This window comes from Suricata suricatta, chromosome 14 (assembly GCF_006229205.1).
Source record: "Suricata suricatta isolate VVHF042 chromosome 14, meerkat_22Aug2017_6uvM2_HiC, whole genome shotgun sequence".
NCBI lineage: Eukaryota > Metazoa > Chordata > Mammalia > Carnivora > Herpestidae > Suricata > Suricata suricatta.
In genome coordinates, this window is record NC_043713.1 from 40,495,351 (window position 1) to 40,511,811 (window position 16,461).

A 16,461-nucleotide genomic window follows, 5' to 3' on the forward strand; every position below is an offset into this window, starting at 1 on the left:
GACAGTGCCCATTTACTCAAATGGAAGGTCCAGGATCTTACTATAACAGAATTTCCTCTTAGAGCTAACAAGTTTTTTAAAAAATGGACATTCTTTTAAATTTGGGAATATTTTAGTGACCTGGTCGAATGCAACCAAATCATTTCAGTTGAATGGGCTAGATGGGAATCTGACAAAATCTTATTATTAAAGAAATGTTAACTTTAAGATTTCAAATTATAAAAAGTTCATAGTAAATTAACATGAAAATTATCAACACATCTTGGCCTATAAGCTAGGTCCAGTTTACTCCATATTATTTCATGACGTATATTTTTGTGTATTTCTGTAAGGTACTTTTGCAATTTATGTTCATCATGTATGTTCAATTAGACTTTAAAAACAGAGAAACTGGGGAGCACCTGGGATGTTCAGTAGCTTAATCGTCTGACTCTCGATTTAGGCTCAAGTCATGATGTCACCGTGGGTCACGAGACAGAGCTTCTTGTGGTGCTCTGCACTGGGTGTAGATCTTGCTTGAGATTCCCTCTCTCCCTCTTCCTCTGTCCCGCTCTCTCCTCTGCATACATTCTCACTCTCTCTCTCTCAAAACAAAACAGGAGAACTGGAACATGTTATGTTCTTGTCTCAAAACACAATGAAATTAACTGGTAATGCACTCAGCTTAACCAGAAAACACTCATTGAAACAAATGATGATTAAATTTTCTCACCGAGCCCCTGTACCTAGTGTGGTACAACTAGCGTCACAGAGGTAAACAATGTCGTCAGCAACCCCAGGTCTTCTGACGTTTCCCCTCCACTGACAGTTGTATTCCTATATTATACTTATGCTTGTTTCTTCATGTGTGAAAATTGTTGCTATAGCACCAGACATGTCCACATTCAAAGCAGGACCAAAGGCAAGCAGGCTGTGCTGGGACATCTGTCCCCTTTATCAGACGATATGAGGAAACTTCTGATTGTTCTGTTGGCCAGGACCAAACTCTATGGCCAAATGCTAGCTTCAAGAGGGGGTTAGAAATTAGGAAATGGAAGAGATTATTAGTTAAGACCAACAACATTGATCATTGGATTTTATTAGCAGGAAAGAAGTTAATAAAGACATTACGAAACTGTCTGCCAAATACATACGGATTGTTTAAAAAAGAAAAGACAAGAAAGTTAAAAACTATGTATTAAAGATGGAAAGTTTTTACAGTTCAAATCTAGAGTAAAGCCTTATGATTTTCACAAAATAAATAAAAATAAATACTTTCATGCTTTGTTTATATATTAAAATTACATATATTATGACTATAATCATATTATATATTTTTTCTTAATTTAGAGGGAGAAAGAGCAAGCATGAGTGGCCAGAGCCTAACACAGGGCTTGATCCTATGGCCTTGTGATCATTATCTGAACTGAAAGCAAGAGCTTAGCCAACTGAGCCGCCCAGGTGCTTAATATTTTACCTTTTTTAATATACTTCCGTTCTTTGCTCTTTTGGTTGCTCCAGGGGCCACCACTACTCTTTGTACTTGCTGGTTCTGAGCTTAGAGTTTCTTCTACACCTGCTTTTGGTTTGTGGTTTTTTAAATATGTCTCCAACATCATTTTAAAACTGTTTTTTTTTTCTAATAGAAATGTCCCTTTTCCAAGATGGCTTTGGCTATTTGAGCCCAATTTTTTTTGTGTGGTTTCATACAAATTTTAGAATAGTTCATTCTAGTTCTGTGAAAAATGCTGTTGGTATTTTGATAGGGATTGTATTAAATCTGTAAGTTGCTTTAGGTCGTAGGGACATTTTAACAATATTTTTTTCCCAGTCCATAGGCATAGAATATCTTTCCATTTGTGTTATCTTCAATTTTTTTCCATTATTCTTCTATAGTTTTCAGAGTATTTTATTATTTTTGGTGGACCTCATGTTTATTGCAGAATTATTTACAACAGTCAAATTATGCAGCCTAAGTGTCCATCAACAAATGAATGGATAGAGAAGATTTGGTATATGTACACAATGAAATATTATTTAGCCATAAAAAAGAATGAAATCTTGCCATTTGCAACAACATGGATGGGGCTAAAGAATCTAATGCTATACCAGACAAGACCCTCAGAGAAAGACAAATAGCATATGATTTCATTCATATGTAGAATTTAAGAAGCAAAATAGACAAAGAAAAAAGAGATAAACCAAAAACCAGGTTCGTAACTATAGAAAACAAACAGACCATTACTAGAGGTGAGGTGGGAGGGGGCTGGGGGAAATAGGTGAAGGGGTTTAAGAGTGCACTTATTTTGATGAGCACTGCATAATATATGGAATTGTCAGATCACTATTTTGTATACTGGAAACTAATATAACACTGTGTGTTAACTGCACTGAATTCAAATTTAAAAAAGAGGGGGAGGGGGAAAAGAGGCGGTGCTGATGGAGGAGGGCACTTATGGGGAAGAGCACTGGGTGTTGTATGGAAACCAATTTGACAATAAACTAAAAAAAATTTTAAAAGAAATATCGTCAAATTTTTGGTGTGCTAGAGGAATTCTTTCTTATTCTCCGGGGCTGCCATATATTAATTCTTTACAAAGTATGATTTTGTCACTTCAGTGGTATATTTATCATTGGAAATAGAAGTTCTTTCCATAATTCTTAACATCTCTTAATTCAGTTGAACTTCACAAGTTTATTGAGTACCTATCAAGATCAAAGCACCATGCTGGCTTCTAAGGCACACATACAGATGGCGAATACACGTTCTTTGACAAAAGAGAAACTCTCAGTCTAGAAAAGGTTAGAGAAAGGAACGAGTCTCAGGTACTATTTACAGTGCTATTAAAGCAACTATTTATAGAACACTAAGGGTGAGAGGAAAATCTTACGTGGCCAAAAAGGTCACAATCAAAGAAAAGGGTATAATTTTGAGAGGTAGAATGCTCCAGAGAGACTGTGAAGCATATCTGCTGGGTGTGAAAGTAGGGCAGATGCTAAACACAATAAATAATACTTGAAGATTAGGCAGTAAAATGGTGCCTTCTGGCAACAGAGTCAAATATGTATAAAACTTTGTCGGGGGGTGGGGGGTGTAACAATTTTCTATGTGAGTGCAGAAGTCACTGACCAGGATACAGCAGGGAGGTGAAAATAAACATTTTAATCAGGAAATAGAGGGGACTTCTGAGCTGCAGTAGGCTATAACAAATAGTGATTGAACAGACATGACCATGAGCCTCAAAATGTAGAGACAGAAGGCAAGGAGGAATAGAACTAGGGAAATGGTGTGGAGTCTGTTATCGAGTCCACAGAAAGCAAGATGGTCCAGACTATTCTCCCAAGTAGCCAAGTGTCATTAACTGTATACTACGAAAACCCAAATCAATTTTTATCCATTTCAAACATAAATCTCAATATGCAAATGCAGTTTAACGAAATCTGTAGCATTGATCTCAGGCAAAATGTCTTAACTGCTTCTAAAAACTTCTAAAAGCCATGCATAAAATAATTTACATAAGCTGTAACATCATGTCAGCAATAGATCCAAGGTGAAAATTCACTGGTAGGTCTGCTATACAAGGCCATAAAGTATACTTGTGTGGTGGTTGTGTGTTTGTGTTCCTATGCATATAATTGGTATGTGTGTTTTTCCTTCATTTGGTTTTATATGCATTACTTAATGTATATAATGTTGAAAAATATTATTATGCTAATGAATGGTAAATATGTGCAAACAAAATAGGAACGATAGTAAAATGAGTCTGTCTCCATTGCTGAAAATACATTTCATCACCTGAGACTCACTTTTAATTGATCCCTTAGGGAGAGTATAATAGGCAGTTATTTACCTGGCTGAAATGAATACTGTAGCAAATCATAGTTCCCACTATTTCCTCTACAGCTAACACTTCCTTTGTGTTCATTAATGTCTCCCAATTTCATTTACTTATTAGATTTGGTTGTTGACTCACTGCAAGCAATCATTTCTAAACAGATGAATACTGAATTGAAATTGCTCAATTTCTAAAGTTTTATTCTGCTATATTTATAAAGGTTTGGCTATGGCTGAACGTAAAATGACTTTGGATTTTGTACAGGTGAAGGGCTTTATTGGGTTATTGCTGCACTGAATATTTTGTGGCATCGTGTAGAAAACACCGGCAAGTCTATCTGCCAACAGGATAAAGACCGTGTAGAAAACAGCAATCATGGGGGCAGGCATACTGACCAGACCAACCTCTCTCCCTGCTCACTTCTAGCTTATAGTTCTGGCTGGGAGATTTATAGTGACAAAGCTGCCGATTGTTTTGAATTCTTCAGAGGAAATATAAGCATAATTTATTAAGAGTAGTCCTATATGATGCAAGTTTATAGATATATTTAGTCACCTTGAATTTAGTATTTCTAGACATTCATGTAGAAATGGAATTTCTCAAAATATATGGGGTCCTCTCTATGAAGAAGCTTCTTTGTCATTCTTTTGGTGTTTACAAGGAGCTCAATCATCACTACCATGATTTCCCAACAGAGCATGCATCTAAGTAAACAACTGACAATGTCAGGAATTTCAGGCACTTAGAGAGAGGAATAAAAAAAATCCCCATTAATAAAAATAGTTCCTAATTTCTTAAGTGATAGTTATTGTGATAATTCAATTCACAACCTAAGTGGAAAAGGGGAAGAAAGCTGTAAAAAAAAAAAAAAGGTATGGGGTTATTTTTCAAACAACTTGTACAAAATGTCTGGAGAATATTGACATATATCTTAATAAGAACAACAGAAATATGTGCCAACTACAAAAAATACCAAGGACCTGCAAAAAGTGGACTTCTTGGCACACATACTAGAGGTGCGAAGATGGACAGAATGAGGAGAAAAGTGAAGTTCATGGATGTAAACTACAAGCAAGTTGGAAAAAGAATACCTCATGTGAGAATTAAAGCCAATAAAAAGTATTTCAGTGTTATCTAATGTATAACTCCATGTAGGATATCAACACTGGGATCTTTGGGTGACTTTGGATAAAAATGTGATACCTGATAGACTGAATTAGAACTTTGCTTTAGACTTTAATTAGGATATTAGGGAAATTCCCAAATCCAGATTGTCCCAGGAAATGAGCAGGTTGGATAGACAAGATCAAACAGTGGTCAATACTCAGGATGGTTTCACAAAAGTGACAAAGTAAATGTGGATTAATCACCAGGACCAGATGGTATCGGCCCGAGGGTTTTAAGGAACTCTGGGGTAAAGTCGAGGAACAGCTGGCCATGCACAGCCAATCATTTCAAAGAAACATTGTGCCAGAAGACTATTTGTTTGCAAATTTAACTCTTTTACGGGAAGGCTCGGGGAACTGTAGTTGGTGAATTTATGTTGGGAATAGACAAAAATAGTAAATCTTTAACAAAGAACAATTGTCATATACTTTCAACATGTTTATTCTTTTTTTTTACTTTATTTTTTATTTTTTTTAGAATATAACACTATTTTTTAACATATGCAATTATTTTCCATCATTTACAATACAGTAGTTACAATGACACTCCAAACAGAAAAGCAAAGTAAAAAATCAAAACCCCAACTTCTATTTCATGTAATTAGACTTATACAGAAATTAGAAGGTTAAGTAACAACTAGTTAATCACCTAATTTCACAACTATGTGAAGTGGCAATCATTATATAGCAGCTTATCTATGATACCTTCAAGATAAATGATACAATTTATTACTTGCTCATAAGCTACAACACAGCCTGCTTAATACCTTTCCTTAAATTCCACCTCTATACTACAATATACTTGAGGTCCATGCAAAAAGGTAGCTACCTTTTATGTAGGAAATGGATGATTAAGTCTTTTTTTGGTGGTGGGGGTGGTTATGTTTAAATGAAGTTGCTTTGACAACATCAAAGACTTAATCAACATGTTTATTCTTATTTTAAAAGGTTCCAAAGCTCAGATATCTTTAAAATTACTGTCCCTGAATTTTATATTCAATGATGAATATTTGTCTTTGTTTGAATATTGAATTGCTATAATAAACGTAGGTATGTACACACGCTTGTATTTATACAGTGCATATTCTGTTTAGGATCATCCGACATGCTATGGCAGTTACTGTAACTAAACAAGACAGTCATTATTTTCCTGTGTTCCCATCCATAACCGGGTAATTGGCATCAAGGATGAAACAGAGACTATGGGGACTAAATAAATAGAAAAATGTGTGAAAATTTAATCCATGGAAGCTGATACATTTTTATTGTCTTTTAATACTCTCATGCTCCTGTTCTCTCCTGTCTACTCCTTGTCTAAAATGAGCAGTTATAATGAGGATATAGCTGAGAAACATACAATGTACAGAGGGTCCCACTTTCAATTTGTGATCACAAACCTCTAGCAAGGCCCACAGCCTTGCCTGGAAACTCTTCCTATTTCCGTTATTAGCGTATTTCCTAAATATCCATAATCCCTTACACAGCCCAATCCCACCTGATGGACTTGCCTCTTCTTTTAATGAACAAATAGAGCAGTGAAAAGAGAATGTATACATTTTCTCACTAAAAATCTACCAATATATCTCTGTGTTTTATATCTACTCCTTTCCCTCTGTTACAATGGATAAAATATCCCTATTTCCATTTATGGTTATTTTCTTCACTGTTGTAGTATATTCTCTCCTTTCTGTCCCATTCCTGGATTTTGCTCCTACAATTACACCTCCTTTGTCTTACAGTATTCATATATTGCTCTCTGTTGGATCAGATGCCTATCTAGATAAAAATATACTACAGTGCATACAATAAAACAGAACAAAAAACTCTTGGGACCATAAGCCCCTACAGATATTATGCCCCTTTCTGGCAAAAATTCTTGAAAGTATTGCTCTCTCAACTCTCATTTTTCTTGAACTTACCTCAATTAGAATTTATCTTCCTTAGTCTCACTCAACTAAAAATTGCTCTCATCAATGGATCCAGTGATCTCATCTCCATGTTGCTAAATCGACTTGTCATCTCCATTCTTTTCGAAAATGGTACATTTTTTAGAATACGGGATCACTCTCTCTGTCATGGAAACCTCTCTTCCCTACATCTGGAGCACTTCATTATTTCGACTGTCCTTTTGCCTCGCTGACCACTGCTCATCTTATTTTCCCAAGATCTTCATTCTCCCCATTTCTAAATAGTAGAGTGACCTAGGGGTCAGGACTCAGACTGATCTTATTTTCTATCTTTGGTTTTCTTTCCCTCATGACATTCAGTTTTATCTTTTAAGAAATGATGATTATGCTGGCATCTTCCAGATTTATGATTTCAGCCTGAGATACCCTTCTGAAGCCTTACTCACTTGTCCAGTTGTCTATCTGACATTTCCCCATGGGGCAACAACATGCATCTCAGACTTTACCTGTCCACTGTGAACCTCAGGATTTGCCTCCACAAATCTGCACTTCTCAGAGTCTCTCACAACTCTATAAAGGAGATATAATTCACTGAGAAGCTCAGAATTAAAATTCTGGAAAAAGTTTGGAATCATCCTCAAGTTTTCTTTTCCTCTCATATCCCATTTCTAACCCATCAGCAAGAGCTAGCAGCTCTATTTTCAAAGCGCTATGTTCTGAACCCTGTAGCCCTCATCAGCTACATCACTGCCAGCTGAGTCAAAGCCACTATGTTTTTTTGTTTTTGTTTTTGCCAATAACTTGGTCTTCCTCTTCTATCTCTGTCCCCACCCCCCCACCTTTTTTCAAACTATTCTTCATATAGCAGCCAGGATGATCTTTAAGAATATATAACTCAAGTTGTGAATCTCCTCTGCTCAAAGCCCTCAAATAGCTTCTTAACCACATTTAAAATGAAATCCAACATAGAGCCAAAGCCCCTTTTTATAACCACCTTTTTGGTTGACTTCTTATGCTTTTTCCCTTGCATATTCTATTCCATTGACACTGGATTTCTTACTGTCTCTAACCTATATCAAGGATTTTTATCATAATGTTTATCTCCCAAATATCCATCTAGCAAACTGTTTCACTTCACTTCTAAGTCCAGTTTCCCCTAATTCTGGTATTTCTTAAGTTATCCAAATGTCAAAATCAATACCCTCTGCCCCTAAAAAGCTCCAACCCTATAAATTTTTTATTTTTGATAGGGTAATTTTACTAAAGTATTGCTTTGAATCTAATTTGTAAAATTCTTTAGAGAAGTAAGAAATATGATAAATATATGCATATTAATAACAGCATTTTGGGGAGCACCTGGGTGGCTCAGTTGGTTGCCCATCTGACTCTTGATCTAAGTTCAAGTCATGATCGCATGGTTCATGAGACTGAGACTTGCATCTTTGTTGTCAGCCAAAAGCCTGCTTGGGATTCTCTCTACATTTCTCTATCTCATACTTTCTTAAAATAAATAAATAAACTTAAAAAGATAAGAAAAATGTTTAAAATAACAAGATTTTTTTTAGTTGGTCATGTTGGTCAGCAGTTGAATAGATAAATAAAATGCAGTATACAAATATAATGGATATTATTCAGCCTTGAAAAAGAAGAAAATTCGGACACATGCAACAACATGGATGAATCTTTAGGATATTAAGCTAAGTGAAATAAAAACAGTCACAAAAGACAAATACTGTATAGTTTCACTTAGAAGTTAGATGCCTAGAAACAAAAAATAGAATTGTGGTTGCTAGAAGCTAGGGATGGGGTTGGGGTGGGGAGTTATTATTTGAAAGATGCAGAGTTTTGCCATATAAGAGATGAATGATGGGAGAGTAACAAAACAATGAATATAACTCATGCCACTGAATTGTATATTTACACATGGTTATATGGTTAATTTTATGTTCTGTATATTTTATCACAATTAAAACTTAAAGAAATTTATAATAAAATAATAGATAATAATTTACATTGAGGAGAATTTACAAGTCAACTGCAGCACATGTAAGAACAAAGTAAGTAGAGTCTGGGCATAATGGTGTCATATTTTTCAGCTACATAATATTAGAAAATAACATTACTAAATCTCCTGTATCTTTTTTTCCAAAAATGCCAAGAAAGCCATGATGGCTCATTGAAGAAGGTGCGAAGGACCATTCCCTCAAGAAATTTATTTCAAGTCTTTGATAAGGGATAGGTCTAAGGCAAAATTAGGTCAACCTGAGGGCAGGAAGCCTGGTTTCAATGTGCTTCATCCCAGTGCAATGATGTTGGGGAACATATATGTATTATTTAATAAGCTGACGCTTGAGACCACCCTTGCCTGACATCAATGTCTCTGAATCTGGAGGAAGGCTCATGTTCTGATGGTTATTGGGTCAGGAAACAAAAGTCAGGGCTCCAACAGTTAAAAAAAGACAGATTAGAAGAGATAAATGGGAGACTCAAGGTTGATTCCAACCGCAGTAACTATTTACCAGAACACAGTCGTTAGTTCATAAGACAATCACAGAGACAAACAAATGCCAAAGGCAAAAGATGAAAGGTGTGGAATGAGGAATTAGTTTTAAAAATGTGCAGAAGGTGAGTGAAATTTATATGATGAGTGTAAATGTAAAGGGAAACCTGGAAACTATTTTCTGTTGCAAGCATTCTTTATCAATATTTACCTTACATGAGAAGCATATAGGACATGGTGTTTACTTCAGGCTTTTCTTCCTGACATCTAGAAATCAAAGTTGCAGGAACATTCTCTGTACTTCCTTCCAGGAGTACTTAGTTTGCATACTTCTTAGCCCAGAAGGGGGCACAATTAATTAGAAACATGATGAAGTTGTTAACAAAGGGTGATGCATTAAGAAACATTTCAAGGAGCTTCAAAAAGAAAAATTGATAGCCCTGAGATAAGTTGGTTTATTCAGGTACTTAAATGCTGTTCATCATTATAGCATCTGGGTGTTTCACATCTCCGACAAGCATCATTACTGAAAAAAAAGGTAATTTCAACAACAGAAAGCAAAATAATTGAATAGAATTTTTGCCTACAGGACTGAATGACCCAAAAACAACAAAAATCTTGAACAATCACAGTGAGGAATAAAAGCAGAAGGTAAACATTTTAAGCAGACTAGAGAAACACTGGATTTAATGGGCTTAACTGATTACCAATTTAGAGTTCTGTCAGATAACTTCAAAATATTATTCTCAAATAGTTGGTAAACTTGATTAAATAAGAAATACGACTGTCTCAGCTTACTTGAACTTTACCATTGTCCTGTAATGTATGAGTGCCTCATATCTGGATTATAGCATAAGATCATTTTAAAACAAAGTTTCTTTCCCTTTGAATCCATCTTTTAAGACATTGCCATACGAATTGGCCAAGGAATACCTTTCCATTAATGGAATTAGATTTGGTCAATCTTCCATAAAGAACCTGACCCAAATTTCCTTGTCCTATGTTTTAGAATTGTGATCTTAATTAAGGCCCTGAGTTTGTATAAAAATCATTGTGAGGCTGAAATTTTGTCCCCTTTTGGAGCTCTGCTACATCTCTCTGTCTCACTCTCTGTCTCTCTCTGTCTCTCTCATCAATTTATTTAAACTAAAAGAAAATTACAAAACCAGTTCACCCATTATTTATACTCTCCCCCAACGAATGTTTCTGGCAACCACCAATCTGTTCTCTGAATTTGTGAGCTTGGTGTTTGTTAATCAATTTATTTTTAGATTCCACATATAATACAAGACAAACAGTACTTATCTTTTTCCTGTCTGACTTATTTCACTTCACATAACAACACCCTCAGTCCCATCCATACTGTTGTGAATGATAAGATTTTATTTTTTCTTTAAAATTTTTAAAAATGTTTATTTTTCAGAGAGAGAGAGAGACAGAGAGAGAAAGACAGAGCGTGAGCAGGGGAGGGGCAGAGAAAGGCAGACACAGAATCTGAAGCAGGCTCCAGGCTCTGAGCTGTCAGCACAGATGCCTACGCGGGGCTCAAACTCTCAGACCATGAGATTATGACCTGAGCCCAAGTCAGACACTTAGTCAACTGAGCTACCCAGGCACCCCAATTTTATTTTCTTTTATGGTCAAATAATATTCCACTGTACATATACACCACAATTTCTTTATCCTTTCACCCAGTGATCAATACTTAGGTTGTTTCCATATCTTTTCTATAATACTGTTGCAATGAATATGAGATGCATGTATCATTTTAAGTTAGTGTTTTTATTGTCTTCACATAAATACCCAGAGGTGGAATTGCTGGATACTATGGTAGTTCTATTTTTAGTTTTTTGAGGACCCTCCACACTGATTTCCATAGTGGCTGTACCAATTTACATTGTCACATCAACAGTGTACAAGGATTCTTTTTTCCCTACATCTTTGCCAGGACTTATCATTTCTAGTCTTTTTGATAATAGCCGTTCTTATAGGTGTGAGGTGATATCTCATTGTGATTTTTATTCACATTTCCTTGATTATTAATGATACAGAGAATCTTTTCATGTACCTGTTAGCCATCTGTATGTTTTCTTTCAAAAAATCCCCATTCAGAGCTTCTGTCCATTTTTTTTAAATTTATTTTTGAGAGACAGAGAGAGACAGCATGAGCAGGGAGGGCCAGAGAGAGAGACACACACAGAATCTGAAGCAGGCTCCAGGCTCTGAGCTAGCTGTCAGCAAAGAGCCCAATGTGGGGCCTGAACCCACAAAACGAGATCACTAACGTGAGCAAAGCTGATGCCTAACCAACTGAGCCACCTAGGCACCCCTTTTTTAAATTTTTTTTTGTTTTTTTATTTTTGAGAGAAAGAGAGAGACAGTGCAAGCAGGGAGCAGAGCTTCTGTCCATTTTTAATCATATTTTTTGCTATTGATCTGTATGAGTTTATATATGTATAGGTGTGTGTGTGTGTGTGTGTGTGTGTATATATGTATATGTATATGTGTATAGATATATATATACATGTATTTGATTTAGCCCATTATTAGATATACAATTTGCAAATATTTTCTTCCAGTCAGTAGGTTGCCATTTCATTTTGTTGATTGTTGCTTTTACTTTGCAGAGCTTTTTATTTTGATGCAGTCTCACTTGTTAATTTTTGCTTTTGGTGTCAGATTCAAAAAGTCATGACAAGGAGCTTACTGTTTATGCTTCCTTCTCAGAGCTTATATCACGTTTGTGTTCAAGTCTTTAATCTATTTTGAGCTAAATTTTGCATATGGTGTAAGATGGTAAGCCAGTTCAATTATTTTGTATGTCACTGTCCAATTTTCCCAGTAGCATTTGCTGATGTGACTGTTCTTTTTTCGTTGTATGTTCTTGGCTCCTTTGCCATAAAATAACCATTATATACGTGTGGGCTTACTTCTGGGTTCTCTATTCTGTTCCATTGGTCTATGTGTCTGTTTTTATGCCAACAGCATACTGTTTTAGTTACTATAGGTTTGTAACATAGTTTGAAATCTAGGTGCATGATGCCTCCAACTTTGTTCGTCCTTCTCCAGATGGCCTAAGTTTTCAGGGTGATTTTAATGGTTCCATACAAATTTCAGGATTGTTTGTTCTGTGTCTGGGAAAATGTCATTGGAATTTTGATATGAACTGCACAGATTCTGTAGATTGTTTTGGGTAGTATTGACATTATAACAGTGGTAATTATTCCAATCCAAAAGAATAGATTATCTTTCCATTTATTTGTGTCTTCTTCAATATCCTGCATTAATCTCTTATAGTTTTCAATATACATCTTTTATAACCTTGGTTAAATTTAGTCCTAGGTATTTTTTTGATGCAATTGCAAATGGGATTACTTTCTTAATTTCTCTTTCTTATATTTCTTTAAAAATTTTTTAATGTTTTATTTATTTTGATACAGAGAGAGACAGAGCATGAGAGGGGGAGGGGCAGAGAGAGAAGGAGACACAGAACTGGAAGCAGGCTCCAGGCTCTGAGCTAGCTGTGAGCACAGAGCCTGACACGGGGCTCAAACCCACAAACATGAGATCTGACCTGAGCTGAAGTCAGAGGCTTAACCGACTGAGCCACCCAGGTGCCCCTCTTTCTTATATTTCATAGTGTATATAAATGCCACAGATTTTTGTGTATTGATTTTTTATCCTGTGACTTTTCCAAGTTCACTATTAGTTCTAACATATTTTGATGGTGTCTTAAGATTTTCTCTATATAACATGTCATCTGAAAATAGTTACAGTTTTGCTTCTTCCTTTCCAATCAGAGATCTTTTTTTCTTTTCTTGTCTAATTGCTCTGGCTAGGGCTTCCAATACCTTTTTGAATAAAAGTGTTGAGAATGAGTATCCTTTTTTTCTGACCTTACAAAAAAAACTTTAGCTTTTCTCCATTGAGTATCATATTAGCTGTGAGGTTGTCATATATGGACTTCATTATGTTGAGCTTTACTCCCTCTGTACCTGTTCTGTTGCGAATTTTTATCATGAATAGATGTTGAATTTTGCTGGGTGCTTTTTCTGCATCTGTTGAGATGATCATATGATTTTTATCCTTCATTTTGTTAATGGTATCTATTACATTGATTTGCAAATGTTGAATATTCTTGAATCCTTGGAATAAATCCCACTTATTATAGTGTATGATCCTTTTAATATATTGTTAAATTTGATTTCCTAATATTTTTTAAGTTTATTTTTGTTATTTAGACAGAGAGAGAGAGAGAGAATGCATGTGTGTGTGAGGAGAGTGGGAGTAGAGATAGCAGAGAGAGAAAGACAGAGAGAGAGAGAGAGAGAGAGAGAGAGAGAGAGAGAGAGAGAGAGAATCCCAACCAGGCTCCATGGGGCTCGAGCTCACAAACTATATCATAACCTGGGCTGAAACCAAGAGTCAGATGCTTAACCAAGAGCCAGGTGCCCCTGAGCTTCTATTATTTTATTGAGGACTTTTGCATCTATGTTGATCAGGAATATTGGCCTGTAATTTTCTTTTCTTGTGGCACCCTTGTCTGGTTTTGGTGGCAGGGTAGTGCTGGCCTCATGAATTGAGTTTGAGAGTCTCCTCTTCTTCTATCTTTTGGAAGAATTTGAGAAGGAATGGTATAAATGTTTGATAGAATTCACCAGTGAAATTGTCTTTTCCTGATCTTTGATGTGAGGTTTTTATTTACTGATTCAAAGCCTTTAGTTTAAAAGCCTTTAGTTCACTACTTGCCCGAGATACCTTTCTCTTGATAGCTTACAATAACATATCTCAATTGCTTAAACATTGCTGTCTCCACTTCTCCCTTCCCTGTCCTCCAGTCCCTCCTTTGGCACAGACACAAAGCTTTCTTGTAACCATTCAGTTTAACACTTCTATCATTTTTTTCTTTGTATTTTTTTAGTATTTGTTTTGTTTTGCTTTGGTAATCCCCTTCACCTGTGTTTCAGTTTTCCTGATACTGGTTTAATTCAGGATGTACTTGGATGGTAAACGTTTTCTGTAATACTTCCACATCCTCATATTTCTGAATGCCTCTTCTTGGCTGAACCCAACCCTACTTTTATGACAAAAACAAGTTTAAGACGCAGTTGTTCATAATCCTCCAACAATTTTGAACCCTACTAAATTTATGTTATATTTATTAGTGTCATGCTGCTTTTTAATTTTTTTGTATTATATGTTTCCTTCTTATTGTCTCTATAGTGAAAATCTTCCATTTAAAGAAAGAAAGAAAGTAAGAAAGAAAGAGAACATTTAGATCTCCAGGCCAGAAATCATATCTTTTATACTTTTTAACATGGCAAAGCACAACCAATGTGATGATATCATAGATTCTCAAATATTTGCTAAATTATGAATTAATATAGTCTGTTTATAAGATTAATTTTGTTTTTCATAAACAAATATGCTTCTAATAAGTTCTCTGGACAAGTGCTGGTATAAGACATTCTATAAACTATTCTCTACAGATATTATTTTCTATCTATAATGTAAACCTAAATACCTTGAAGTGAAGTGGTGTTTGATTGTTACCTACTTATGTTTATGCTTATGTTTTACTTGATATTTTTACTTATGTCTGTATAGACATGGAAATAGCAAATAATATGGCACTAATATTAAGTAAACTTAAGAAGTAACTATTACCCAGCTATGAATATAGGAACACTCACTGAAAGTTCCTTGATGACCAAAATACCTCAAAGTAGAAAAATCATTCAAATGACTTCCAGGAAGCAAGAATATGGTGTGTTTCAGAAAACAGCAACAAGAGCAACAATTAAAAAAAAAATGTGTCTATACACACACACATACACACACCTTTTTTTTCTAGGCCAATGAAGTTTTACATATTACAGCATATGGATTACTATATCATACCATTTCATTGTTTTTCCTCTACCACTGATCCAAAATATCAGTATTTCTTACAACATAGCTGAGAAGATTCTGTCTTAAATAACTTTAGCATTTTAAGTATTATATATATAATGAACTGCCTTTATTTTCAGATGATTCTTTAATTTCAAAGAAACATTAGGATCTATAAAAGTATTTTATTCGCCAATGAGTTCATTATAAGTTACTGGAAAGTATAAGGGCATGTGGTGCTGTCCCATTAGTTCAGCCTTGAAGACTTGTTTTATTTTCCATGTGGTGGAAGAAACACCATTATGTGCCATCAAAGCAAATGGATATCTTTTCCTTTTTATAGGATGTAAAATAAGGCACATTTCTGAGTGTGAAAATAGAACAAACTTTCCGCACTCATGTTTCATAAACTCTGCTTGGAGCCATGTAATGCCTGCTGTTTTTTCGTAACCATGGATTTGTAGATTCAAATGTTTAAAATGGTTTATTCTTTTATCAGAAAAATCAATCATACAATTTATTTGCGGCCAGAAGTTTGCAATTAGATCTCATTCACTACCACATGGTTGAAGTCAATACATGTGTGTGTTAGGAACTGTGTTCAACAAACATAAAAAAGATGTCAACTCATCATCAGTGAGGCTTGAAGTGAATTAAACAAATATTCTGAACAAAGAAGTTAAAAAATCTATTTCTCTTTCCAATTCTTAAAACAAAATGCTAGAAGTATTTAAGGTAGAATCTTCCCGGCTACGGTGTGAGAAATACTCATACTTCGGATCAGTGGTAGAGAAAATAAAAGGTGGAATCATATGACACAGTACTCAATGTGGGTCGTCTTTAACACTTGGCCTCAGAAAACAAGTTGCATTTAAGAAGGTACATAATGAGATGATTCTGATGGCAAACAGATTCAGAATCATAATAAGAAGGTATATTTTAAATATTTTTCCTTGTAAGGTCTTGCTTTACTTAGAAACTCATCGAAAGTATAACCTCAAGAATTTTCAGTCCTTTTGCGTTTCTCTTCAGATTAAAAAAGTAACAGCAGCAACAACAACAAAACTCTGCAAAGATGTTCACCAAGTTTCAACCATCTTGGTGGTACTTAGTACTCTTTTGGTGGTGGAGTGTTGAATAACATTTATTTCTTCCTTTTGCTCTTCTGTATTTGCCACATT